Here is a 26,888-nt window from a genome sequence, read left to right on the forward strand (position 1 = left end):
GCAGTGTCCAAACTCACCAAGGAGCAATTCCGCCTCGCCCACAACCAGATTGAAAAAGGCAGTCCACCAGCCAACAGTTCTGACCATCAGAGAGTGAATAAGTAGTAAGTAAATGAGTGTATCACCCCTAGGATACTAGCTGTGTGTCCTAGAATTCAACTTATTCTGACACTATCTACTTGAAGAAAGTGTCAGATCCAATAGGAAAGGGTTTAATCCTACAAGACTCCTACCCCAGTTCAGACTCCAAGCCCAAGTCCAGGTTGTCAATTGTGCTTCTGACCAACTGGCTCTAGGTTGGTGTGTAATTATCCTTCCTCAGGTTTGATTAATTTGCTAGAATGGCTCACAGAACTCAAAGAAACATTTTACTTACTAAATTGCCAGTTAATTATAAAAAAATATATAACTCAGGAACAGCCAAGTAGAAGAGACATATAGGGCAAGGTCTGGGGAAAGGACTTGCCTTCTCCAGAGTATAGTGTGGGGAGGTAAGAGAGTCCTCAAAAGAAAAGTCTACCCCAAGTTTAGAGGAAAGACTTCTCAGAGAAGGTGACAGTTAATCAAACTGTTTCTCTCCTGAAGGTCGCTGTGATGTCACTTGCTCTCTGTGAAAACTCCAATTTTGTATCTTTCCCTGTAATGTGAATACCCTCTCATCAACCTCTCCCTCCATACACCCGCTCCTGGAACCTGGTAGAACAGCCATCCTACTTCAGCCATTACAGAATGTCCACTTCTTCTCTGGAGTACAGTGAACATGGGACTTGAGGGGCTGTGGCTGAATCTCAAAGCACATTCTGTCACACTGTGCCATGTTATTTACACCTTTCTCTCGATTTGAATCTCTCTGGTGCTTTCTGATACATGGAAACTTACATAACTAAGTGCAGATTTAGCTTTTAAGTCACTCTCTGTTATTGATGAAAGGAGTGATTTTTCTCTAGTTAAGGGAATAAGGATTCTAACGATGCAGTTTCCTGAATGTGCTTTTGAAGCACCTTGCCGTTTCCTACTGTATGTCTTTTTATCGCTATGACCTTTGACAAAAGATTGCAGCCAGCTGCATTAGAAGAGCTTACCATATGTTGAAAACTGTATTCTGACACCTGCTCTTACATTCCTTGTTTCAAACATGAACATGTGTCTAAAATGATTTGAGTCACACAGCCTTCATTCTCATCACGGGTGACAGGGATGGCTCTGGCAGGGAATCAGCAGTTTGAACAGGGATTACCCATATCTTGTGCCATTTTTATAAGTTTTAATGAGTATCAGTGAATCTGAACATAAACATCTAACAAAAGTAGATCCCCTTGTAAATTCCATGTAGATTCACTAAGTTTTTTTTTTTTAATTCCAGAAGAAATCTAATAATAGACATTAATATTTTTAAAGTAAGATTACAAGGTTCAGTGGTATATTAAAATGGTTATTATTTGCATTCTCAGTGCTAAAACTTCAGCAAGGAAGTGCTGATAACAATAAGAGTACCAGGCTGTTCGCCTGGTGAACTGCATGTGAGTCCCTCAGGCAGCACAGTGCCTGGTGGTAAAGTAAATCACATAAATTCTCAGTAGTAGTATGCCCCAGTCAGAATTCAAACTCAGCTCTGACCTCCAAGTTACTTAATCCTCTAAGTCTCCTCACTGTCCTCATCCTGACTTTCCTTTCCTATTAAATCTCTTTTGAAGACGCATATATATTTTTTTAATTTAAAGATTTTATTTATTTATTTGACACAGAGAGACAGAAAGAGAGGGAACACAGGCAGGGGAAGAGCAAAAGTAGAAGCAGGCTTCCCACTGAGAAGGGAGCCCAACGGGGGGCTGGATCCCAGGAACCCAGGATCATAACCTGAGCTGAAGGCAACTGCTTAATGACTGGGCCACCCGGAGGTCCCCAAAGACTTACAGTTTTATCCTCACTTCTTACACCAGTATGTATTGTTGGTATGTAATAACTGTTGAACAGGAATCTTTTAAATCAATAAATGATTAGCTGAAGTACTTGTCCATACTATGTTATTAAATCATATTCTTAAAATAATAAAAGTCTTCTGCACATGTAAAGCTGAGTCAATGATTTTGAATTTTACAAACACAGCTACACTAGGCATGGATCATGTGCAGAATTTTCACCGGCTCTCCATATTGGCCTTCCGTCCCTTCTCCACCTCTCTCTGTGCCCTGAGAAGCTGACCCGTGCAGGCTATATCAATAAGCCCCCTTGCCCGGGCTTTTAGTTAGATCGGGCCAAATGAAAGGCAACTGTAGGAGATCACTGTGCAAAATGAGAGTGAGACCAGGGTGTTTTATTTCCTCAGCTGCCTCTCTGCCTGGTCACAGCAGGCTGGCTCTGTCCCTTAACAGAAGGCCATGTTCCTCCAACATTTTCTCCTGCATAATTTCTTCCCCAATACTGCTCCATCTTCCCATGTCACCTAGACAAATGGTAGTGAAGGCTTCCTTGCTGCTAGCCCTGGGACAATTTCCCTAAACCTTTCTACATATTTACCCTATGAGAGCATGCCCTGTGTTTCCTAACTGATACAGTTGAAAATAAAAGATATTCTGGACTTGGGCCTTAGGAAAATGAATGTGACTAGTATCATCACTTAATTTCTTAATATGTTTGTGAACCAGAAACTGTATTATTTGAGGCCTTTCTTTTTTCTTTTCCCAAGTTTAACTATTTTCTTCATGGCAGATCTCTACCTGACAGTACCAACAATGCCATCTCCACAACAGAACTTCATTACCTGATGTATTTATTCCTGTCTTTAGGGAATCTAAGGTAGATTCTGGGGTGATCGTGGTTTCTAAGTATACAGGATTACTGACCTTCATACTGCTTTAACAGTCTATTAAATCAGAGCTGGGCTACTGAGGTATCACAGAGTAACTCTGTGGGCCTGGGTATTATAAAAATATTTGGATCATTCTTAAAAAGGGTTATTGAAAATGGTATTATATAACATCTACTAATTTGAATAAATTTTATTATAATTGCTTAATATAGATGATCTTATTCTAGAGTTTTAAACTGCTGAAAACCTTAAGGAACAAACTCTTCAAAAACAAATTATTTTATTATTCCATTATCTCCTTTCCCTGAACTTACCTACTAGCTTGACTTATCAATGCTCTATTTATATTACTTCAACAAACAAAAAAAATCCTGCTCCATTTTTCAAAAATATAGATGGGATAAAATAATTTTAAGTAATTTTTAAACACCACACACACACATATTTGGCAAACGAACCAAGTTTCCTAGATTAAAAATTTTGTGACAGCTACAGAGTTTTTATCAAATGATTGGTTAAGATTAAGCTTATGGAATCAAATTTTCAAAGTAGCCTCATTTTAGCTAGAGAAAAATGGTTCAGTAGCATTTTCTTTCTCTAAATGATAAAAATGCATTTTTAGTTCTAGGATAGTTATGATTCTTAGCCACCATTTTGGAGACATAGCAGGGCATTTTAAATGTCATTCACAGCTGGAAAAAATACACACATGCATAGCCAAACTTCCTGCCCTCCAAAGAGGATGGAGAGACACTGATAACAATCATTATTACAAGTTAAATGGTGTCACAAGCCCAAGTTCAAATTTATCTTCCCAGCATCTAGCTAAGAACTAGCTGAGCCAACAATCTCCAGAAATAAGATTACCATAGAATGAACAAAACATCAAGGCCTATGACCTTGAGTTTCTTTCTCTATCAATAATCCTGTCAGGATGGCAAAGTACATTTTGTAACCAAAACAAGCTCCTGCAGCTTTCCTTCAAGATGAAGTCAATATTTCCATTACCTCCAAATGTTAGGCTAAATTACCAAAGATTCAAAGCACTAGATGTTGATTCTCTTTTCATTCACAGTTAACACTATCTTTTTCTACAGTTCTCACAGTAATTATGTTTTTAAATGTTAAATAGCAGAAAGTAAAGAGTCTTTTTTTTTTACTTTTTTTCTTAAATTTACCCAAAAAAGCTCCAATCTCTCTTGTATCTGTGCTCCAGCTCTTCCATTACCATGATATATGAGCACAGGTTGTGGTTAAATCCCATCTGTCGGAATATAGCTGGATAGCTCTGAATTTACCCAAGTGCAGCTATATATCTTCTTTAATGCAAAGCTTTCATTAGAACAACTTAGGAATGGTCAAAACAAGCAAAATTACATAAGCACTAGCTCTTGGGTTTGCAACAACATGTAATTTCGTAGTTTTAAATATATAGAGATAGATCTTTTTACCCAATTTGCCAGAATAAATTGAATCCTGATTTTATTGCATACCTGTGAGAAATCAATGTAATCATCTAAATATCTTGAGACTGAAAAAAAGTCTAAAGTTTAGATGTCTCTTGAATCCAGTATGGGTATTATTAATATTCTTTCCTCTTGCATTCTCTTTCCCCATATATGAAACAGTTTGAAGTACTTCATTTCTTTTGCCATCACTGCAGGTTGACCTAGGAGAAGACCATTAGGCTATACATTTAAGGTGTTTGTGAACAAGGACTTGAAACAGGAAAACATACATAATAGCAGTGGACGTCTGCAATAGACAGAATATTTCCCTGTTTAAAATTCCAATTTAGATTTATTTCCTCATACTTTATTATCACTGAATAATAAAAGCAGCTGATCACAATCCTGCTCATAAAACACTTTCCCTGCTGCTTAAAATTATTATTGACTTATGAAAAGACCATTAGCTTTTTCATCTGCACATGAACTAATTCCAATTCATTTAGGCTTTTCCCGTTGGTAATATTTTCCAGCATTTTAATGAGTGCTATCACCCTGCTCTGCTCATTTCTTAAATACTTCATATTCCCAAATTGAAAAGGAAAAAAAATGGATTATGACTGCATGACTATGTATAAAACTTCAAAACTATTATGACTTTTTAAAGGATTTCTTTATAAACTCCCAGACAGCTTGTGGTCCAGCCTGGTGCCAGATCTTATTCTAGTACTATATCTTGTAACTAATATAATGTAATAGCCAGTGTAATACAGCTATTAACTATAATACTCACATTTAAAGATAATTTTGAGTTGTATTTGTATCATTTTTCCAGTTATATTGTATAAATATCAGCAATAATAAATATGATAACATTATTAATATAATTAAGACTAGCTTCTCCCTCTGCCTGCTGCTCCCTCTGCTTGTGCTCATAACACTCTATTTATTTAAATAAATAAAATAAAATCTTAAAAAAAAGACTAACTCAAGAAGTTTCCAGAGTAAAAGCATTAATTAGTAATCTTCAAAACCATGCTATATGTATTTTCCAGCTGTGGGTTATCTGACAGATACTTTGTAACTTTTTTAATAAGTAAAGCCTATAAAGCAGAAATACTATCACAGCATTTGAGAACAAATAGATGAAAGTCTATTTGTACTAAGCAAGTTTTATTCCTCCACAAATATTTTATGACTGAAATAATTAGAGGGAAAGAGAGTTTTATGTATCAAACCTTGACTATGATTTCCCTTGTAGCTGATGAGCTTCCATCTCTTTCTTAAAAAGGGAACTTATAACTGTTTGATTAATGCAATTGGGTTAGTTTTTTTTTTTTTAGTAAACAAACTAAAACTACTTAAACATCTTAACCTCTTATTACTGACGTATGTCATCATCAAAATAAAAATTACTAAAATAATTATATTTTATTATATATGTTATAGTAAGTACTACTATTATAACAGAGAGAGAACAGAATTTTTCATTTCATTTGTAGAATGGGAAAAAAAGAGGGTTTAATAAAAAATGTTTGAAGAAAAAAATACAGAAACAGGTGAAATAGCTTTGAAAAGGTTTATCTTCACACAAGGTATAGTTATTTTAATTAAATCTTAATCCCCAAATTATTTCAAGCCCAAACATTTTGATACATTACCAGCCAAGACAAATTTTAAAGCAATGCCATTGACAACTCTAAGTTGACTATGAGGATTATGAAGATTCATGACATCCTTTAGTAGTGAAGACTGCTAGGTGTGGAAAGAAGTAAAACTGAGCCATTAGTCTCTTCCCTCTTTTTCTTTTAGAAAGAGACAGGATCAGACTTAGACAGCCTGAGGAAAATAACGTAGGTCCTCATGTTAAGGATACTCCTGGAAGGTGCTTCTCTAGCTCCAATAGATATAACAATTTAAGACTAGCAATCTAGGTAGGCTCAGGAAGCCTTTCCTTAGTCTGCACACATTGTACTTCCCTTTCCTCTCTGAAAACCAATTTTTCCTGCCTTCTTTCAAATGTGCCATGCTCCACTAACAACAGGGAATCTGCATGTACTTCTTTTTTCAGAAACCTCCCTCTATCTCTCTCCCCTAAATGTTACCTAGCTATCCCCATTTTAGCAATCCTATGCCATCATTTCAAACATATTCCTCAGGGAATAATTCCTTGTTCACCAGACTAAGTCAACACTCTGATTATGAGGTCTCGTGGAAGTAGGTATGTTTACTTATCACTGTTGTGACTGTATTTTGTTTTCATGATTATTTGATTAATAATTGCCTCCCCCACTAGAATGGAGACTTGTTCTTTGTCTGTTTTGAGTCACCATTATATACATCGCACTTAGCCCAGGACCTAGACAAAGGCAAATGATCAAAAAACATTTGATGAATGAATCAGTGGATGGATGGAAGGACCGATAGATGGACAGATGAACAAATGGATACTTAACTCTACCAATAAATACTTGAGTTGGTTGATACATACTTGTGATGATTCTGTCCCTTTGGAAAACCCTAAGCTGACATATTTTGCATAATTACTGTTTTCCTTTTTTCTTTAAACTAGTGATGATTAGAAAATGTTTATTCAAATGAACAGAACCATTCAATTGAGAGGTATTTTTCTTGCAATAGAACTTTAGCAATTTGGCATTTGAAAAGAAGACCATTTATTCTACTTAAATCAAATGCATCTGGAATGCTAACACTCTCAACAATCTGTCCTCAGAGAATTTAATTAATCAGATGCATTTATTTATGGCGCAGGGAAATTTCAGTATTGGATTTGGATAGTACTCTACAGACACTATGGACTAGTTTGGCCAAGAAGGTTGGCCTGAAGGCTAGACCTGATGGCCTAAGGGTTAGAACATTGTCAAACACAGTAGTGACAGCTGTGAATTCAGTGGCAGATAACTAGTGTCTCAATTAACAACAGAAAGTTCCCTTTAAGGTAAAGTCATTGATGATTTGGATTTAGCAACCAATGATCTGGATTCCCTTTCTCACATTGAGTATAAGGAGGAAGCTTTGTGACCTTGACATCTGAATGCATGGAGTCATGGATTTGTTACATAGCCACCTAAGGCTCTCACTGCCTGAATCCAGCAGACAGCCTAATTAAACAGCAAGAGTTCCTGGAGGGGAATGTTAATGAGTCTACTTGGCAGCCAACAGTCTGTTCCCCAGATGGTGCAGGGGTTATAAATTGTCAATAGGGTATGAATAGTGAAGGGAGTCAGGGAAAATGCAGAAAGACTCCTATATTACTGGAACTTTCTGAGTTACTAGCTTTACCATAAAAATATTTGGAGATTTGGCAGCAGGGGCTTGGGTAGAAGAAGTACTAGTATATTCCATTTACTTGAAATACAGGAATACATCTAGAGTTGCTTTGGCTTTTCAAATGAGCATCACTCAATCCATATAAATTTAAAATTGGGATGGATATTTCAGGCACTCTGGTTCATTGACAAGGACTATAAAAAGTAACATTGGGGCACATTGGTAGCTCATTTGGTTAAGCATTTTACTCTTGATTTTGGTTCAGGATAATCTCAGGGTTGTGAGATTGAGCAATGTGTAAGTCTCCATGCCCAGTGTGGAACTCTGCTTCAGATTCTCTCTCTCTCTCCCTCTCCCACTAACCCTCCCCCTACTCCTACACACATACTCACTCTCTCTCTCAAATAAATGAATGAATGAATAAATAAATAAATTAATTAATTAAATCCAAAGAACAACCAAAAAAACAAAAACAACCTCATTAAAACCCTACCATGTTTGCCGTTTGTATTGATTACTTTCTGCCTTTTTATTTTTCCTAATGAATGGAATCTGGAACATGAGAGCTCCTTCCTAATTAGGTTATTTTTGAATGAATTATACCTTAATGAGAAATAATCTCCTATGACCTTAAAATCATGTCCTCACTAGTCCAAAGGAGCCAGTGTCAAAACAACATCTATTAACTACAATTAAGAGTGAAAATACCTCTTTTCTTTGTCAAAATTCTCCTATTTGTTTGGTGGGTCCTTAATTAAGCTTCAGAGCCAAATGGATATATGAAAGTCACAGTCAAATTTAACCTTCACTGTATTTCAAAAAGTCAATTCCAAGAACCATCTGTGGTAGACAGATTTTTGGGTGACCCCAATAATTTTCACTTCCTAGTGTCCATACCTTTGTGCACTCTCACTTCCATTAGTGTGACTAGCTTGTAAAAATAGAATGTGACAAAGGATGTCACTCCCATGATTAGCTTATGTTATATAAGACTATCTTAGCTGACTGGAGAAAGAGTCTTTCCTGCACACCTTAAAGAGGCAAGCTGCTATGATATTAAATGTCTGATAAGAGGGCACAGAGCACAAAACTCCAGATGACCTTTAAGGAGCTAAAGGTGTCAATTCTATAAAGAATTCTATAAAGAACTGGATTCTTCAAACCATCACCTCTAGAGGACCACAAGCTCCAGAAACAAATGTAGCCTGGTTAATCTTTGCAGGCTTGTGAAACCCAGTGCAGTGGACTCAGCTAAGCTATGACCCTCCTGACCCATGGAATTAGATAATAAATTTATTATTTTAGATAATTAAAATAATTTGAGGTAACTTGTTATGTGGCATTATAAAACTAATACACCATTGAAGAATTATCCATTTCTGACTATATGATGGTTAATTTTAGGTATCAACTAGACTGAGCCCAGTCAAAACTTACTCAGGGTAAGGTTTTTGTGAGGACATTTTTGTATGAGACTAACATTTAAATAGGTAGAATGAGTAAAGCAGCTTGCCCCCCCCCCCCCCAGTATGAGTGAAACTCATCTAAATAGTTGAAGTCCTGACTAGAATGAAAAACAATTAACCTTCCTCCAGATAAGAGAGAATTCTTCCTGCCTCATGGCCTTTGCAGTAGGATGTCAACTTTTGTAATATTCCCTTTCTATCTGTTGTGTTTCTCAGAAGAAACTCTAATACAGGGCATAACAAAAAATGGAAAAGAAGTCATCAAATCTTAGTGTTGGAAGGGAGTGTAAACATTTATAAGAATTTCCCATTCTCGATCTTTAGGAGTCAGTAGACTGTTAGATCATTTCTAATTCAACAGGAATATATTCTATAGCCTTGATTCTTAGGAAGTCCTTTTTTATTGACCCCAAATCTGTCTTCTTCACGATTCTTAATTTTGTTAACCCAAAATAAACATATTTCCCCTTTTAAATATTGGGATAACTTAGGTCTCTACTAAATCCTATCTTCAAGTAAAACAGTCCAACTTCCTTTAGCACTTCCTTACATGACAATTTCAACACAACTCACATCCTTTCCACATATTTTGAAGGTACATTAGCTCTTACTTGTACTTATTACTAAAGATAACATTCTCAATTAGGTGCAGCCATAATAAAATATAATGGCAATATTAACTTCTTTCAACTGAATTTATACTATTTCTAGAACCTCAGAACTTCAATATATTAAAGAGACTTTACATATATAGTATTTAATTGTGGCCAATATTATAGATTACTTTAATCAACACCCCTTCTCAATAGACTTTTCCCTTATCTTCTTCTATTATAGAGACCAAAAAGCTAAATGCTTGATTTCCCAACCTCTTTTGCAGTTAGAAGATACTAAATGATAATAATTTTGACTCATGAGATATAGAGAAAAGTCTTCTAGGAATGAATTTCCTTTCTAAATGAACAAGCAAAACCTCATCAGGAAAAACATTGTCTTTCCTTTTTTTCCTGCCTGGAAGGTAGATGTGATGCATGGAACTTAAGCAGCTATCTTGCAACAATTGGGCCACAACCACAGAGGACAGAAATGATAGTCTCTGATGATAGCATTAAGTAGTTACATTAGCCCCAAACTCCCTACTTTCTATCTTCTGGTTATATGAGAAAAATCAACTTCTATTTTTAAAACCCCTATAGCTAGGTTTTCTGTTACTTTCTAACACACCATTATTTTTTTTTTCTAATAGAGAAACTGAAGTTTGGGAAGCTAAATGGTTTGTCAAAAGTCATATATCTGGTAGAAGAACAAAAAATTCTGTGTTCAGCTTTCTCGCCATTATTTGGTTCTGTCAATTTACATAATACTGCCAATGTACAGGGTATAATATAAATTCTCTATTTTAAATATAACACAAAGATAATTTCAATGTTACAACTGTCAAGACTATGATTAAGAAATATATGCTCTGGCACATAAGAGTGTCTATAAATTGAAATAGAAATAACACTTGGCCAGGGGTGCCTGAGTGGCACAGTGAGTTAAACCTCTGCCTTTGGCTCAGGTCATGATCTCAGGGTCCTGGGATCGAGCCCCACATTGGGCTCTCTGCTCAGCAGGGAGCCAGCTTCCCCCCACCCCCTCTCTGCCTGCCTCTCTGCCTACTTGTGATCTCTGTCTGTTAAATAAATAAATAAAATCTTAAAAAAAAAAAAAAAGGAAAGAAAAGAAAAGAAATCCTTTCTGGTTTCCTTAAAAAACAAAAACAAACAAACCAAAAAACAAAAACATTTGGCCATAGATATATTTCAAGACACTCAAGTGAAATATTCAATTATGACCATATGATTCAATCCTATAAATTAACCAAGTGAGACATAAATGGTTCATGAGAAATGCTACTTCTGGCCTAACCAGAGCAATCAGCTCTTCTCCCCTTTCCATTAAATTGCCTAATTTGATGCCTCCATAAAAGTGTTTTATAATTTGTATTTCTACTTTCATGATAGCTCTAAATGAACAATTTTAAGTTACCGCAGCAAATACACTGAAAAAAATATCATCTCATTGTCATCATGAAATAAGAAAAAGGCTTTTGGGACCTTTCCCAACTTAAAAAAAAAAAAAAAAATGTAGTGGAGGGCTCCTGGATGGCTCAGTTGGTTAAGTGTCTGCCTTTGGCTTAGGTCATGATACCAGGGTCCTGGGATTGAGTCCACATCTGGTTCCCTGCTGAGAGGGAAATCTGCTTCTTCCTCTGCCCCTCCCCCTGCTTGTACACTTTCTCCCTCCCTCCCGCTCACTCTCTCTCTTGCAAAAATAAATAAATGAAAAATATTTTTTAAAAAGGCAAGTGTTTGAAAAAAAATGTAGTAGAGGAAAAAAAAAACAGTTTTTGCTTTCTCCTACACAGCTATTCTCTCCTTCTTTTTTTTTTTTTTTTCTTTCCACAATAGGCATACACTCGCCAATGTGATCTCAATTCTAAAAGATGTTTTCCTGGTAGACAATTCCTAGTTCAAATAAAAATCCATTACCTGATTTTTCTTTTTTTTTGCCATTTTGGAAACACACACACACATGCACATACACACAATGTATAACTAAAAGGAAATAAAGAATATAGCCTTCAGTTGTTTTTTATTTTCAATTTATCAAAAAGCCACAGAAATTAAAGTACAAATCCCACTATCAAAGACAGAGAAAAACGTTGGAAGAATATTCTAAAGGTCACATTATCTTAATGAAGTGCCACTTCCTGACAACGTGGCGGTGATATTGGAGTAATATACTCCATTTAGTGGGAAATGCTCTGTGAAATCCATGCCCTCTGCACTCTAAACAAAGACATCGGTAATTTTCTTAAAAGGTCACACACAAATGTGTTATTTAAAACTAGGCATTTGCCAGTTGTGAATATATGAAAGTGAATATCAGATACAGGAATTGGCATAGACTATTTGTAAAATGCCAGAGCTTTTCACCTATGCTTTAATCATATAAAATTGTGTCAGGTAATTCCATCCTTTGATCTATATCATTTTGTGAAAATATTAAAGGAAAAAGTAAGCTAAAAATTTGAATACAATTTTATCTAAAGCCTCTGACTCACTCAAATTTAACAGTGGCCTTGGGTAAGTTGACAAAGGTTATCTAACATTTGTTTTATTTTACATTTTTCAAGGGGAAGTTGCATGTTTATATAAATGTCACAGTATTTTTAGAAAATGGGTTCTCAATATGAGAAACTCCCCTGCCATGTGCTATCTTTCATTTAGGTACACTCATAATAATTTTTTAAAGAATGAAATTATTACAGACCTGTCAACCCAAGGGAGTAAAATTTTAAAAAAAAGAACTATAACAACAGCAATAACAATAAACCCAGAAACTTTACTTATCAAAGTTCCTGACAACAGCCACTGCCACACTGCTAAAGAAAATACATGTATTTTCTTTTTTCATTTTCACAAAGTTCACTTAGCATGGGTAGATTAAGAGGTTAAAATAATCAATTCAGAGAGTCTTTTTAAGTTTATAGAGTGAAGCTATAGAACTATGACCAAAGAAAAATTTATGATACTAACATGATAAAGGCATAATTTTAAAATTTAAAAAATAGGTCTACTTCATGAGTAATAGTTGGAAAACTGGTTAGTAACAGCAGAAACAAACAAAAAAAGTCATATGAAACACTTAATTTATAATAATCATACACATAAATTCCAGCTGGATTAAAGACCTTGCATGTACTATTATAGAAAAATATACTTACAAATTAATATCCTAGAATAAAGAGAAATGTAGAAGAAAAATATATAGTTTATGTATATAAACATAGAAGTTACATAAAATACAGAAGAGAACTAAAGTACTTTAAAAATGGACAGATGTGAGGTGCCTGGGTGGCTCAATTAGTTGAGTATCTGACTTCAGTCCAGATCATGATCTCAGTGTCTTGGGAGACCCATGTCAAGTTCCACATTCAGCAGGAAGTCTGCTTCCACTTACACTCTCCCTCTCCCTCTGACCTTCCTACTGCTCATGCTTTCTGTCTCGCTCTTAAATAAATAAAATCTTAAAAAAAATTGATAGATTTGGTAAATCAAAATTTAAATGTTCTACATACCCAAAAAGGTAACCAAAATTAAAAATCAAACAGATTAGATAAAATCTTTATAGCAAAGTTGGCAAGTAAAAAGATTATCAGCTCATGTTAAAAACTTCTCAAAAATAATTCTAAGGAAAAAAACACAAGAAACAAGTATAACAGACAATTCATTAAAACAGATAATCCACAAATACAATTAGAAGACATACATTTGGGAAAGTAATCAATTTCACTAGTAATATAATATATTTCCAATTCTGCTTTGCTTTATCAAATATAATTTTAAAAATCATGGAAGACTTTTAGGTAAAGATGGCAGAATGGAATGTGCTTCTGTATTTCTTCTTAAAAGCTCAGTTAAATCACAGACAATAAAATGAAATAATAATAACAAAAAGGAACTGGGACAGCAATGGTAAGTAAGAAATAATAGCACTTATGGATCTGAAATCTTGCGGAAATTCAGATACAATTAGATTGATGGGGGGGAGGATTAGGTAATGAGGTCCCTAAATCCCAGAGGTAAGCAAAAATGGGGCCTTCCAAAGAGAGGTAAGAAAAGCATTGCCAAGTTGATAATCAACGAAACCTAGGAACCAATATGAATATAAACTTGCTACACTTAAAATTTCCATTTGAATTCATTTGAATTTAAAATTATCATTTGAAACAGCTGAGACAATTGGGTCTCTCCTCGTCTCCTGGGAGAAAATAGAGCAACTGGTAATCTGGTTGTCTGCTAGTCAGAAATGTGCCATCAAAGGGAATATTGATTCTATCTAGGTAGGGCTCATGGTAGGGAGAACTGAATTTAAGGTAACTCTGCATTCCCAGAAGAGAGATGGGGGAAAAACAGAAAGCAAGATAGGCAGCAAAACCACTACGAAGTCAAAGGTATCAAGGCCTTGCTTCTCAGCCTTTAAGGTATCTAAGAATCTTTTGGGCATATTTTTAAATGTGGAATTTAATTCAGTAGGTCCAGAGTAGGACCAGGGATTCTGCATTTCAAACAAGCTCCCAGGGGAATGTCAAACTGCTGATCTTGGGACTTTGATTAGCAAAGTAATTTTTTTTTCTTTTTTTTCATTTCCATCCTAACATTCTCCATAGCCTAGAAATTAAGAGATTCAGTTCACCTCTCTACCTCTGGAAAGCTTGGGAAGCATATTTTTCTTTTTCCACACATTTTTAATTTGACAGTTTTTATTGCAAATTTAAATAATTACAGAGATATAACTTCCAGTCAATTGTATATATTGCCATAAAACAGATCCATTTCTATTTTAAATGAAATCTAAATACTTTAGTAATTTGATAGCCATTGTCATCTATTCAAATGATGTGCTCTAACAGACATTTTACACTTTTCAATTCATTCATCTTTCCATTACATTTTTATAATTTTTAGATATAATTCATACCTTGACATTCACATATTCAAGTGTCTAATTCAGAGTTTTACTATATTCACATAGTTGTGCAATCATCTCAGAATATTTTTTTAAAGATTTATCTTAGAGAGAGAGTGTGCACACAAGGAGAAAGGGTTGGCAAGAGTCTTCAGCTGACTGCAGGCTGATCCCAGAACCCAACATGGGGCTAAATCTCACAACCCTCAGATAATAACCATAAAATCACGATCTGATCCAAAACCAAGAGTCAGAGGTTCAACCTACTGTACCACCTAGGTACCCGTCTCAGAGCATTTTTATCAACCCAAAAAAGAAATGCCTCACCCATTAGCAGTTACTTTCAATAAAGTTTTTTTTTACTCTGATATTTATAATGATTATATCATCTATGAATACAGTTTTATTATTTCTTTACCAATTGAGATGGCTTTTCTTTGTCATGTCTAATTGCTCTATCTAAAACCCCCAGTACAATGCTAGACTGAAGTGGTGAAACAGCTAATACAGTTAATGGTGACAGACTAAATGCTCTTCCCCTGAGATCCAGACAAAGACCAGCATGTTCACTCTCACCACTTCAATCTAAAATCTAAAGAGATTTTTTTCTTACAGGGGTGGACCCAATATGTTCCCCAGACTTGGCCAAAGAGCTATATGTGCATGCCTGGTTATAGCTCTAACACTCAGGAACGCAGTTTACAGTATGGGCTTAACTTTCACTTCCTGCTTGTGTAGAAACACAAAGCCAGAAGTGAGAGTTTGGTTTTTCGTGGTCTTCTAGATTTCCAGAAATATGTCAGAGCATCCCCAAAGCCGCCAGTACATATTTCATTCCCCAGATTTTCCTTTTAATTCTTTTGGTCAGCTTCTTGTTGTTTCCCCAGCCCTTGCTACCTCCTTGAGTAGCTTTGATATTAAACAGTTGCCCCTGATTGTTTCTGAGCAATACCTTGAGAGAAAAGGTTGTTTCCACTAAGTAAGCTCTAAATGCAGTTAAACAACAACAACAACAAAACAACCCAAACAAAACAAAATAAAAAGGCAAGCCCCGGTAATTCAGGTTTCTAGGATAACCAGAAAGGCCAAATAACAATTCTCTTAGATTGTTGTTTCTAGGGCTCCAAAACAAGTTTTTCCCCTTCAGTGACTTCTAGGCTGCCGGTTTTCATTGTGTTCACAGGGCTGACAGTTTTCAAGGCTATCTCAGTGCTGGAACGAGAAGGATGAAAATAGCTAAAGGATGAAAAAGCTAAAATGTCACAAAACTTGCTGTTGTTACTGAAATTCACCTGTTTTTCTGAATCATGGTACCTGGGTTGTTTAAGTCTTTAAATATATTTGGAGTTTTGAAAAAAATTGATTTTGACATTTTTTGACATTATTCTTATGGTTTTACAGAGAAACAAACTTTTGGAGGTCCTTACTCCATTGTTACTAAGAAGATTTCCTTTTCTGAGAAGAAATCTAAAATCAGTTCACCCACAGAGAGGGATTTGGGGAGAAGACTTTCATTGTTGCTTAGATCAACTGCTACTCATCTGAGACCTTCACTCATAAATATGGACCTCAGATTTATGATGAAAGTTAAAAGTAAAAAAAGCTAAGGTAAGGTAAACAAACAGAACTGACTCATGAGGAAAGAAGGATAAAAGATCTCTCCTAGTCAAACTGCTATCCAAGGACCAACAGCATGGCATTGCCTGGATTCTGTTAGGAATTTAGAATCTCATGTCCTGCTTCAAACTACTAAATCAGAAACTGCATTTAAACAAATTCCCCATGTAATATATGCACATGACAGACATGCTAGAGAAAAAAAGATAAATCCTAGAAATTACCTTAAAATGTTTTGAAATGATATTGTATATCCCCACCTCTCCAAAGCGCAGGATTTTTTTTTAAAAAAGGAGTCAGACAGAAAGTACATTAGAGAAACATTTGATTCTGAAAACTAAAAATTAGTGGATGGCACATACTTGAGTTTCTCATATTTCTGTGCATCTTATGAAGCGAGGTACTGATTATTATTTGTTTTGGACTATTGTTTCAAGGATATTTGAATAGTAAGAAGCCTTGGAAAATAGTTATAGCACTTCCCTCCAGAGCAAAAGGCAGGTTTGCTTATGGCTTTGGAAGAGAGAGATGGTGTTTGCCTCTGGAGCAGAGGACAGGTATAGTTCATGATCACTTTAAAAGATTCGAGTTCTTTAAGCTCAGGATTTCTCTCTTGCAAGGCCTGAATAGTCACCCCATGGGACTTACAAGCAATGCACCTGACACAAATATAATGATGCCCATGCTACCTGCTATGCTATGGATAATACACGTCTTTGTCTCCAATATAAGTGTCTCGTGTCTTCCATCAGTGTCTATGAAACAGTGGCAGGCTAACTTGTTAGTCTTCAAGTGTGTACAAATCTCAGACCATTCACAGTTTTGACAATAATGAAATGGACACTGGTAAAGACCAAACTAGTAATCTAATGATAAATAAATAAGGAGGTGTCTCCATATGTTAGAAAAAATGATAATAGAAAGACCATATCAAAAAAAATTAAAAGACCTTCAAGATTTGATAAGAATATTAAAAGATGTGATACATAGATATGAATATATTATGAACATAGTAAATATATTATATACAATATGCAATAAAAACTACATAGCATCAGTAGACTTTTATAACACCAGTAACTGAACTACTTAAATGTGTGTCCTTTTTTTTGTTTTTGTTTTTTGGCCACTAGGTATGCTTGAATTTATATAAATTTATGGTAACCCCACCCCTCATGATAGATCTCTTGTGAACTCCACAAGGGGAGAGAGTTTCATCTGGTTTGTTCGTGGATATATCCTCAGAGCCCTAGAATAGGGCCTGGCACACAGTAAGCATTCAATAAATATTAACTGAATGAGTGAAAAAAAAAAGAATATTAAAAGATAACAGTGACAATGAAGAAGACATGAACTTATTGAAAAGGGCATTCATATCTTCAGAGTATGTATACGAAGAGCTATGCAGTACGAAAATAAGACTCACATGTCTGGGAAATTTCAGAAGTATAGAGGAAAAGAGAAAATTCTAAAGGTTTTTGTGAAAAACACAATTTTCTACAAAGGAACAAAAACCAAAATCAAACAAATATCAGAGGTCTTAGCAAAGTTTTATGTTAGAAGATAATGTCTTCAGACTTAGAATTGAGTAAGGAAATAAAATATAAACTGACAAATCAATAAATATCTAACCCATCAGTCTATTACAAAGGAAAAACAAAATAATCTTCAAACATCAAAAATAAATAGATAGATAGGCCTTATGTGACTAGAATCATTCAAGGAAAAACTCTACCAAAATAAAAATAAACTTCTCCAAAGAGAAGAATTTGGTCTATCAGAACCAGTAACAATTAAGTAAGACCCAGTAGTAAATGATGTTAGAAAGAAATTAAAACTTGTTAGATTTTGATACATGTAAGATTCTCTATCAACATTCTTTTATGCCTCTAATCAAACTATATGGTCCTACAGAAAACAGTATTTATATCAAACAGTATTGTAAAATCTCCTTACAAATTTTCAAGAGTTGAACACACAGAACCAACTGTACCTATTAAAAAAAATATCTAAAATGATAGAGGCATAGTGCCTTCTAATTTTACATCAGTGCATTCCTAGAAACCAAAAATATCTAAAGCTATCTTGCAGTAGGTAAGTTCCTTTAATATTGCCAACAATCTATTTGCCATTTGGAACGCTGTCAACAATTGAAACTAAAATTTCATCCCTTCATAAATGCTCAAAGATTTCAGGTTTTATGTTCTAAAAACTACAAGTGAAAAACACACACAGCTTATATTCTAGGCTTCAGATTATATGGACATCCATGAACATTTAAATCGAGTCTTTTGTGGCAGCCCCAAATTTTCATGACTAAGGGTTACCACGGAGATAACAGTCATAGTATCTTCTTACAAAACATGGAATAGATAAGAAGTGCATTTATGTCTGATTATCTGAACAAATAGGAAATATAGCACAAACTTCAAAACCACAGGATGGTCTCAGATTGGAGAGGAAGGAGGGAGAGATCACGCTCTACCCGTTCTTCTCATCCTGAACATTTGATTCCTGTTAAAGATCTGATGTTAAATCCGAAATTGATAGACAAAATAAAATTCTCCTTGGAGCAACTATAAAAATATAATGTAATTTTACCACTACTTCCTATGTACTCTGAAAGCCTAGTATGTACACAAAACTTGGAAGAAATGAATGGGGCATCTAACTAAAGCTACAATGCCACTGGGTAACCATCTTAAGGAAATGCATGGAAACCACACTTCTAAGGTTACTCCTCTCTTTGTATTTTAAAAGGATGCTTTCCTGGGTGCCATCCATGACCAAATGATTACTAAGACTCACGGAGGAAATGAGTTACAACTCTGATCCTGATATTGGCTTCCAATAATCTTAATGAAATTCCAAAGACCTTAGAGTTCTGTGCAGTTGATGACTATTTAGAGAGTACTTGGAGAAGAAGGGAAAGGATGCTCTGAAGAAAACTTGAAGTTATTTTGTAAACATATATCCTAAAAAACAGTGACTTTAGAACACGGTTTCCTCGATCTCCAGATAGAGAATGTACATTTCCTTACACATCAACATCTTACAGACCCAATAGTCTTAACTACACTGGATATATTTTGAAAAATCTTGAGACTAAGAAGTGCCAAGTGAAAAAGAGTGGACTCCAAAATGCTGTTAATCATGTATTCTGGACACTAGACCTAGAAAACATAGCATCAGCATGAAAAGTGAATTTTCAGGCTGAAAAGTGCTATCTCCACGATATGCAAAATATCGATAATAATGTATTCCAAGTGGTAGTCGCAGAAAATTAGGTCGTGGCATGAATAAAAAGCAACTTTTCAGGCTGACAGAAAAATTAAAGCAGGAAAGAAAGAATGAATAAAAATGTATTGTAAATATGCAGTGGCATGCAGACACTGTATCTACAGTTACTTGGTGTATGCTCAGGCATCGACATGTTCTGGGCCCTGAGTTGATACATGGTTTTTAATATGGGATTCTGCATATCTTAGTGCAGAATTATATTGCATATCTTGGCGGGGGAGAAGAATGAACATTCTTCATGGAGACTGAATATCATATTGTGGACTTGCCTATAAAATTATGATAAAAGACTTTAAGAATAAGTAGCTTTATTTATTTATACATAACTTTGCCATTCACAAAACAGTTCCAAATTTATTATCTCTATTGATCCTTGAAGTAATACATGATGATAGATAGAAAGAGAAAGGCAGGTCTTCTGATCCCAGCATTTGTCTTTGCATCACACTGACACTCTGAGGAATCAGCACTCATAAGTATGCTGCCATAACATTAGAAGTATTTTAGGATGGGTGAAATTACGTGTACAGCTTTTTTTTTTAATCCACAAAGATTGATTGTTTTGTACTGAGCATTCTGCTAAATGCTGGAAATACAAGGAAAAAGATAAAACCCCCCACAAAACATGGTCTCGTTCTCATAAACATCCAGGTAAGTTGAAAGAGAAACAATTACATTAGTCTACGAATTAATGGGTTTCTGAGGTTTAGGTATTTGGATAGATAATGGCACAGTTTATTAAAAAATGGCACACTGGGGGAAGAGAAGTTTGGAAAGAAATGATTGTAAGGTCAGACTTGAACATGTTACTTTAGGAGTCTTTGAAACAATGAATTCGAGATGTTAAATACGCAAATTGGCATAGGTTAAGAGCTCATGAGAGAGATCTAGGCTGGGAGTATGTGTACATGTGTGTTTGTGTGTGCACGCGCATTTGTGTGTGTCACATCTGTGCATCTTTTTATAAATGTTAAGATCTAAAAAACTTTGTAAAGCAAAATTAAGAAGTCTGTACTGTCAGTACACACTGTCAGGTATAACCTTGCACAACTTCATTCAACTCTAAATTAAAGGAATTAAAGAAAGCATGAATAAATGAAAGAACAAGAAGGCATACATATATACACCAAAGCCAGGTTTATTTAAATGAAAGTGGTATGGGAGTAAGAAATACGGCTTTATTGCTCTACACTAAACTTGTTACTCAGTAAACACTTCACAAATAGAACTGTCAATAGTTAGAGTACCAGGAGCTCTCTTCTGCTTCACGTCCCCAGTAAGTTTAAAACTAGCAAAATAACAGTAAATGGTCAAAATACTCTAGCATGAAGAATACAAAGCAGAACAGCATGTTACCTATTTTTTTATGATTCATGATATTCAAGAATAAAAGTCTCCATGAATAATATGCTACATTTAAAATGAAAAAACCCAAGAGCTCTACATAATTCCTTTCAAAAATTATAAATAATAATATATTATAAGACATCTGTGCAAAAAAAGAGCAATTCTTTTTTCTTTCTTTAAGAAGAATGATCATTGTTTTCCTTGTCTGGGAAAAAAGACTGTTCCTAGACAATAATGTGATTAATTCAACTAATAGAACGTTGTTTGACTAGGTAGCATACTGCAATCACCCATAGGTAGAATGCCCATATATTCTGAGTTTTTATAGTCCCAATTTACACCTCTTGTCCCAGCACAATTAATACCACACTTCCACTTTCAAAAGTAACCCAGTGGGCACCTGGGTGGCCCAGTGGGTTAAAGCCTCTGCCTTCAGTTCAGGTCATGATCCCAGGGTCCTGGGATTGAGTCCCACATCAGGCTCTCTGCTCAGGAGGGAGCCGGCTTCCTCCTCTCTCTCTGCCTGCCTCTCTGCCTACTTGTGATCTCTGTCAGTCAAATAAATTAATGAAATCTTTAAAAAAAAAAAGTATCCAAGTTTATATGATAAATTATTTGGTTATCATATACATGAAACTTTTAAAAAATGAGAGAAGTCTTGGTGGCTCAGTCAGTTAAGCAAGTGCTGGGGTCCAGCTCTGTGCTTAGCTTGGTGTCTACTTGGGACTGTCTCTCACTCCTTCTGTCCCAACACCCTGCTCTCTTTTGCTCTCTCTCTCTCTTCAAAATAAATAAATAAACTTTAAAAGAAATAAAAATTAAATAAAATAAATAAAAAATGAAAAGTCTTCAGTTCCTAAATCTGGATTCTGTGAGTCCTTGGTCATTTGAAACTAATGATCTACTTTTAACCCACTGAGCCACCCAGGCGCCCTCTAATGATCTACTTTTAAAAGGCCCCATTTGTACCTAGTTAAGAACCACTGATCTAAAGTTCATCAAGACTTACTAGAAATAAAAAAAAAAAGGACTTAGTGGCAAATGTTCAAATATTGAATTTGCAGTAGTCATAAAGACAACTAGACAGCTAGTCTAAAAATATAATTTTTATGATATTTTCATGAATGTTTAGCTTTAAGTATACACAGGGGGTTTTACCTTATCGAATGTCTACACTGGAATTTGAGAATACTGTGCCAGGTATGACTAGATAGGAGGTACATTGAACATAATAATAGGATTCAAACAATAAACTTCTGTCTTAGGTGTGTCTTACCTAAAACGTCAGTCAACTTACTTTTATTTTATTCATTCTCTCAATTCAGAGATCATTAAAATAACTCCATGGAAACAATCATTTTTTAATTCTTTAAAGTATTGTTTTATTATATGTTTTCCAAGATTATAAATATGCAGGTTTTATTTAGTATCTTCCTAAATCTTAAAAAAAAAAATTAAAAAAAACTAAGTATTTCACTTCATGTTTCTGTTTAGGTGCTATCCTAATATTTATTGGCTTTGGCTCTAAACAAAATGACAGTCAAAACACCTTGCCTGCTTTCTCCTCATCTGAGAGCAGCCTGTTTCCTACAAGGGGAGCCCACATTTATCAGTGGTTTATCAGTGGTTCAGGGTTAACAGGAAAGGCAAAGAAAGGCTTGACTTCGACTTTTCATTCTCCCTGTCTTCCTTAGGTTCTTCCTCCCAGGCAGCAGAAGCTTCATTCATTTGCACAATCTGATTCTGATTTGGTAGCTCTGTCCAGCACCCAAAAGAGTCTTGCAGACATACATACGGATACCCTGGCATGCTTAACCAAGCTCTTTGTTGACCCAAACGCCACTGCTTAGACAGCCCTTACACTAGGGCATGCATATCAACATACAGTCTACCTTGGAAGGGCAGACCTAGGTTAGAGTCTCCATCCAACAGGAAGCAGAAGTAGGCATGAGGTCACGTGGGCAAGGAAGTCCAGATTCAGGTACCCGTAGAGCTTGGTCTTGGAGTGGGGGTCCTGAGGAATCTAGGTGGGCCCAACTGAAGGGGAATAACTTGGCCATGGTGCCCTGGTAACCTTGCACATCTTTACATAGGCCATGCATGCAAGACTTAACCCTGGCTGATCAAAGTCTCGATAAAAGGCCCTATGATTCTTGTAAAACATAAAAAGTATAGTGGCTTCTGAAGAGATACTACCAGGCCATTTTCTTCCATCTCTCTATTTTCCAGGGATGCTGTCATGAGATAATTTAATTTCTAGATTCTGCTGAATTATGAATCTTTCTCTCTTCCACCTCCTATACTTAGGATCCAGCTGCAGGCTATAAACTGCTTAGTTGCCACATGGAAGGAGCATCTCAGCAACAAGGTGCCCCCACTTCATCATATCGCCCAGGCCCTTTGGTTTCAGTGTTGTCCTGGGGGACAAGGTATATGGGGAGCTGGCACCTTGGTTCATCTTGTTTATGTTATGTAAGTAATAAACTGTCTGAATCCAAAAAGAGTTTGCTGTTTCTTTTCTAACTGTCTCTTTTCTAACTGTCTCTTATTAACTCCACGGTGGGAGGAGTGTGGCTAGAAGAAGGTAAGAGCAGGGTCTTGCTTCCCGGGCCACTATTGTCATGTCTCAGGAAATATTGCAGACCAGGCGGACTTAGATACAGTAGCCATGAATGAATGAGAATGAGCTCAGTACAGAGGGAGTGACTGTGTGTGGATCCCGTTCAGAAAGAGAACTGAGGACACACAGTACAACTTAAGGCCAAGAGAAAAATACAAGTTATGGGAGGGTGGTGGTGGTGTTGGGCAGCAAGTAAAGGAAGGCTGGAAAAAGAACGGACTCTAAAATAGAATACTGGGGCCAGCAGGAGCATTAGGGAAACACTTACTTACTATAACATAAGAAAATACTTTTTTAAAGTATTTAAAAACAAAACAAAACACAGGTTATATAAGCGTATGTCCTATGTGGTCCTGATTTTGTAGAACAAAGCAAACAAAAGCATAGATTGGAAATCAGTATTTTTTTTAATATTCTATACTGTCAAAAATGAGCATAATTTCATTTATAATTAGAAAAGAAATAAATATAAAATGATAAGTATAAAAAGAGTATTAAAAATGATCAGAAGATACTCTAAAGTAACAGAAAGATAAACAAGGTAATGTTTAGACAAATAAAATGTTGAAAGCTAATTTAGAGGTATGTTGATTCTAATTACGATTTTTAGCATTTACTTACACGGGTGCATTTTACCATAAATGAAATGAAAAATAAATTGAAAGAATTTACATGCTTTCCAAATTACTGACCTAGTGAAATTGTTTAATTTCCCTTCGTCTTTTAATTAGCTTCCCCTTTATTTAGGACCACCTGCTTTACCTGTCCTATCTAAACAAGTCAAAGGCATGTATTCTTGAATGTTGGTAAGCAAAGCATATGCTGGAAGAGATGAAGGGGCTTCTTAAAATGTAGATACTTGAGTTATACCCTAGAAACTCAGGTATGGTCAGTCTGTGGTGTGACCCAGGAATCTGCATTTTCAGTAAGCTTCACAAATGATTCTGGTACTGGAAATTTAGGAAACATGCTTTGACAGATTTTAAATGAACAAAAAAACCCTAACATAAATATAGATAATTCTACACCTTTTTGTTTAATCAAATGTCTACATTTCTTAAAGTCATATACTTCTAACAAGCATCTATACTAATTTCTTAATACTCTGATATATTCATTGCTATATTCATTTAAAAACAAACCCATTTTAAAATTTTACTTTCTTGCTAAAGGGAAAAACAGCCTAGGAAATAAAAAAAAACACACACGCACTCCTCCTAATGAGTCTTGATGTTTACTGAGCTACATTTACAAACAAGAAACTACTATACCTCTTTTGAGTGTTGAGGCAGGAAAAAAGGCTCAGTTAATAAATCCAGACTTCATTAACCCCTGTCACGGTCCCTGCAAATCTGGTCTTAATCTGACTCCCTTATAGAAGACACTCTGGCTGACCTTGGAGTGGCCTTACATATGACCACTGTTTCTTAATTTTGAATTTTCTTTATACTTCTCTTCCCCCCATACATATCAACATTTATCCCCACTTGAAGCTATCTTCAGGTCCATTTTCTTCTTTAACATTGCCTATCTACCAATTCACACCTATTTCTCCTGCATGACCCCTATTGCATTTAACAACTTCTGACATATGCATAGGTTATGTAGAATGTATGTGCTCAAATAGACGACCATAGGTAGAGTTGGACATGGGAAGTAGTGGGGAGGGATTGGTCATGAGAAATTTATATATCTCTCATACCCTTCATGTATTACAACTTTATTATTATTTATTCAACAATTTAATAATTATCTCTTAAACACCTACAAAGCACCAGAAATGTTTCTAGGTGCTAAGAACATAGCAGTAAAAAATAACACCCAAGGAGCTTATAATCTAATGAGAAAAGACAGACATTAAAGAAATATATAATATATAGTAATCATGTGATATTATAGCTCACCATTATTGAATGCTTATTGATGCTGGGTATTGTTCTATGAGCTTATGTTAACTCACCACAATTTAAGAGGTAGGTATTATTATTCCCATTTTAGAGGTAAGGAACCCAGGCACAGAGAGTTTTTATGAAGTAAGAAGTAGGAGACAAAGATTTAATTCTAGACATCTGGCTCTAGCATTCACCCTCTTAAGTCCTCACGCCTTGTTATCAGTAATATATATATATATATATATATATATATATGCATGCTATGAAGAATACAGCACAGTAATGGGATAGAAAGTAATGGATAAAGGTGTTCAGGGAGGGCATCTTTGATGTCATCTGAACAGAGATTAGGAAAAAAAAAAAAAAAAGTGAGAGACCTGGGATGGGGATAAACAATTCTAATTAGATTTTTGATTTCTGAAATGGGGTTATGTTTGGTATCATGGCCTCTTACCAAATTAGGTTTTATTTCAACTTCAGTAGAGAAGGATTCAGTTATGTTTGACTCAACACAGAATTTGTATCCTGCTGTAAAAATGAATATGCACATGGGTTGTACATTAAAAGGCAAGTGTTGGGACGCCTGGGTGGCTCAGTTGATTAAGCAGCTGCCTTCGGCTCAGGTCATCGAGTCCCACATCGGGCTCCTTGCTCCGCAGGGAGCCTGCTTCTCCCTCTGACTCTGCCTTCCACTTTGTCTGCCTGTGCTCGCTCTCACTCGCTCTCTCTCTGACAAATAAATAAAATCTTAAAAAAAAAAAAAAGGCAAGTGTTGCCAAAGTACAAAGAATGAAATGGTGAGGAGGTAGAAGATCAAGTCCAAGTCTGAGAAGTAGCAGAGTAGATAGAACCTGACTTCAGGTGTTTTTTGTTTTTTTGTTTTTGTTTTTGTTTTTCTTTTAAGATTCTATTTATTTATTTGAAAGAGAGACAGAATCAAGAAAGAGAAAGCATGGGGGAGGTGGCCAGGGAAGGAGAGGAAGAAACCGACACCCTGCTGCACAGGGAGCCCAATGCATGACTCCATCCCAGGATCCTGGGATCATGGCCAGAGCTGAAGGCAGATGCTTAACTGACTGAGCCACCCCGGCACACCTGTGAGAAATTATTGTTTGTAGAATATGGTAAAGAATCATAGAAATAAATTCATATGAATATAAAATGACATTTCATTTAAAGTCTTACTGGATTAATTTTGTTCTTATGTATTAATTCATCATATAGATGATTTTTAACTATTTAAAATTTTATTAATTTGATGGAATATTTTCAAGTCATTAAATCACATATTTGAGTAATACTGATACGGAAAATAGGAATATATTTATTGAAAATTGGGACATAAAAATATAAGAAAAAAGAATGGAAAAATATTAACAATCATTACCTCTAGTGTCTGGGAACCTAGGAAATTCTGTATTTTATACTTTATATATTTCAATATTTTTTAGATTTACTACAGTCAATTTGTGTTACTTCTATAATGGGGGACCACAATAAACATACATATGTATATTCCATTAACTATTCCAATTTCATTAACTATTCACACACAATCATTTAATTCTTTAGATAAGCTAA

The 26,888-nt window shown here is 35.4% G+C and overlaps 1 protein-coding gene across 2 annotated transcripts in view; it reads right to left on the bottom strand.

Moving 5' to 3' along the window:
- Positions 1 to 26,888, bottom strand: part of NAALADL2 (N-acetylated alpha-linked acidic dipeptidase like 2) — a 1,087,900-nt gene that overhangs the window by 719,392 nt on the left and 341,620 nt on the right. The gene's annotated exons all lie outside the window — the stretch shown is intronic.

This window comes from Mustela nigripes, chromosome 2, assembly GCF_022355385.1.
Source record: "Mustela nigripes isolate SB6536 chromosome 2, MUSNIG.SB6536, whole genome shotgun sequence".
In the NCBI taxonomy this organism is placed as follows: Eukaryota; Metazoa; Chordata; class Mammalia; order Carnivora; family Mustelidae; genus Mustela; species Mustela nigripes.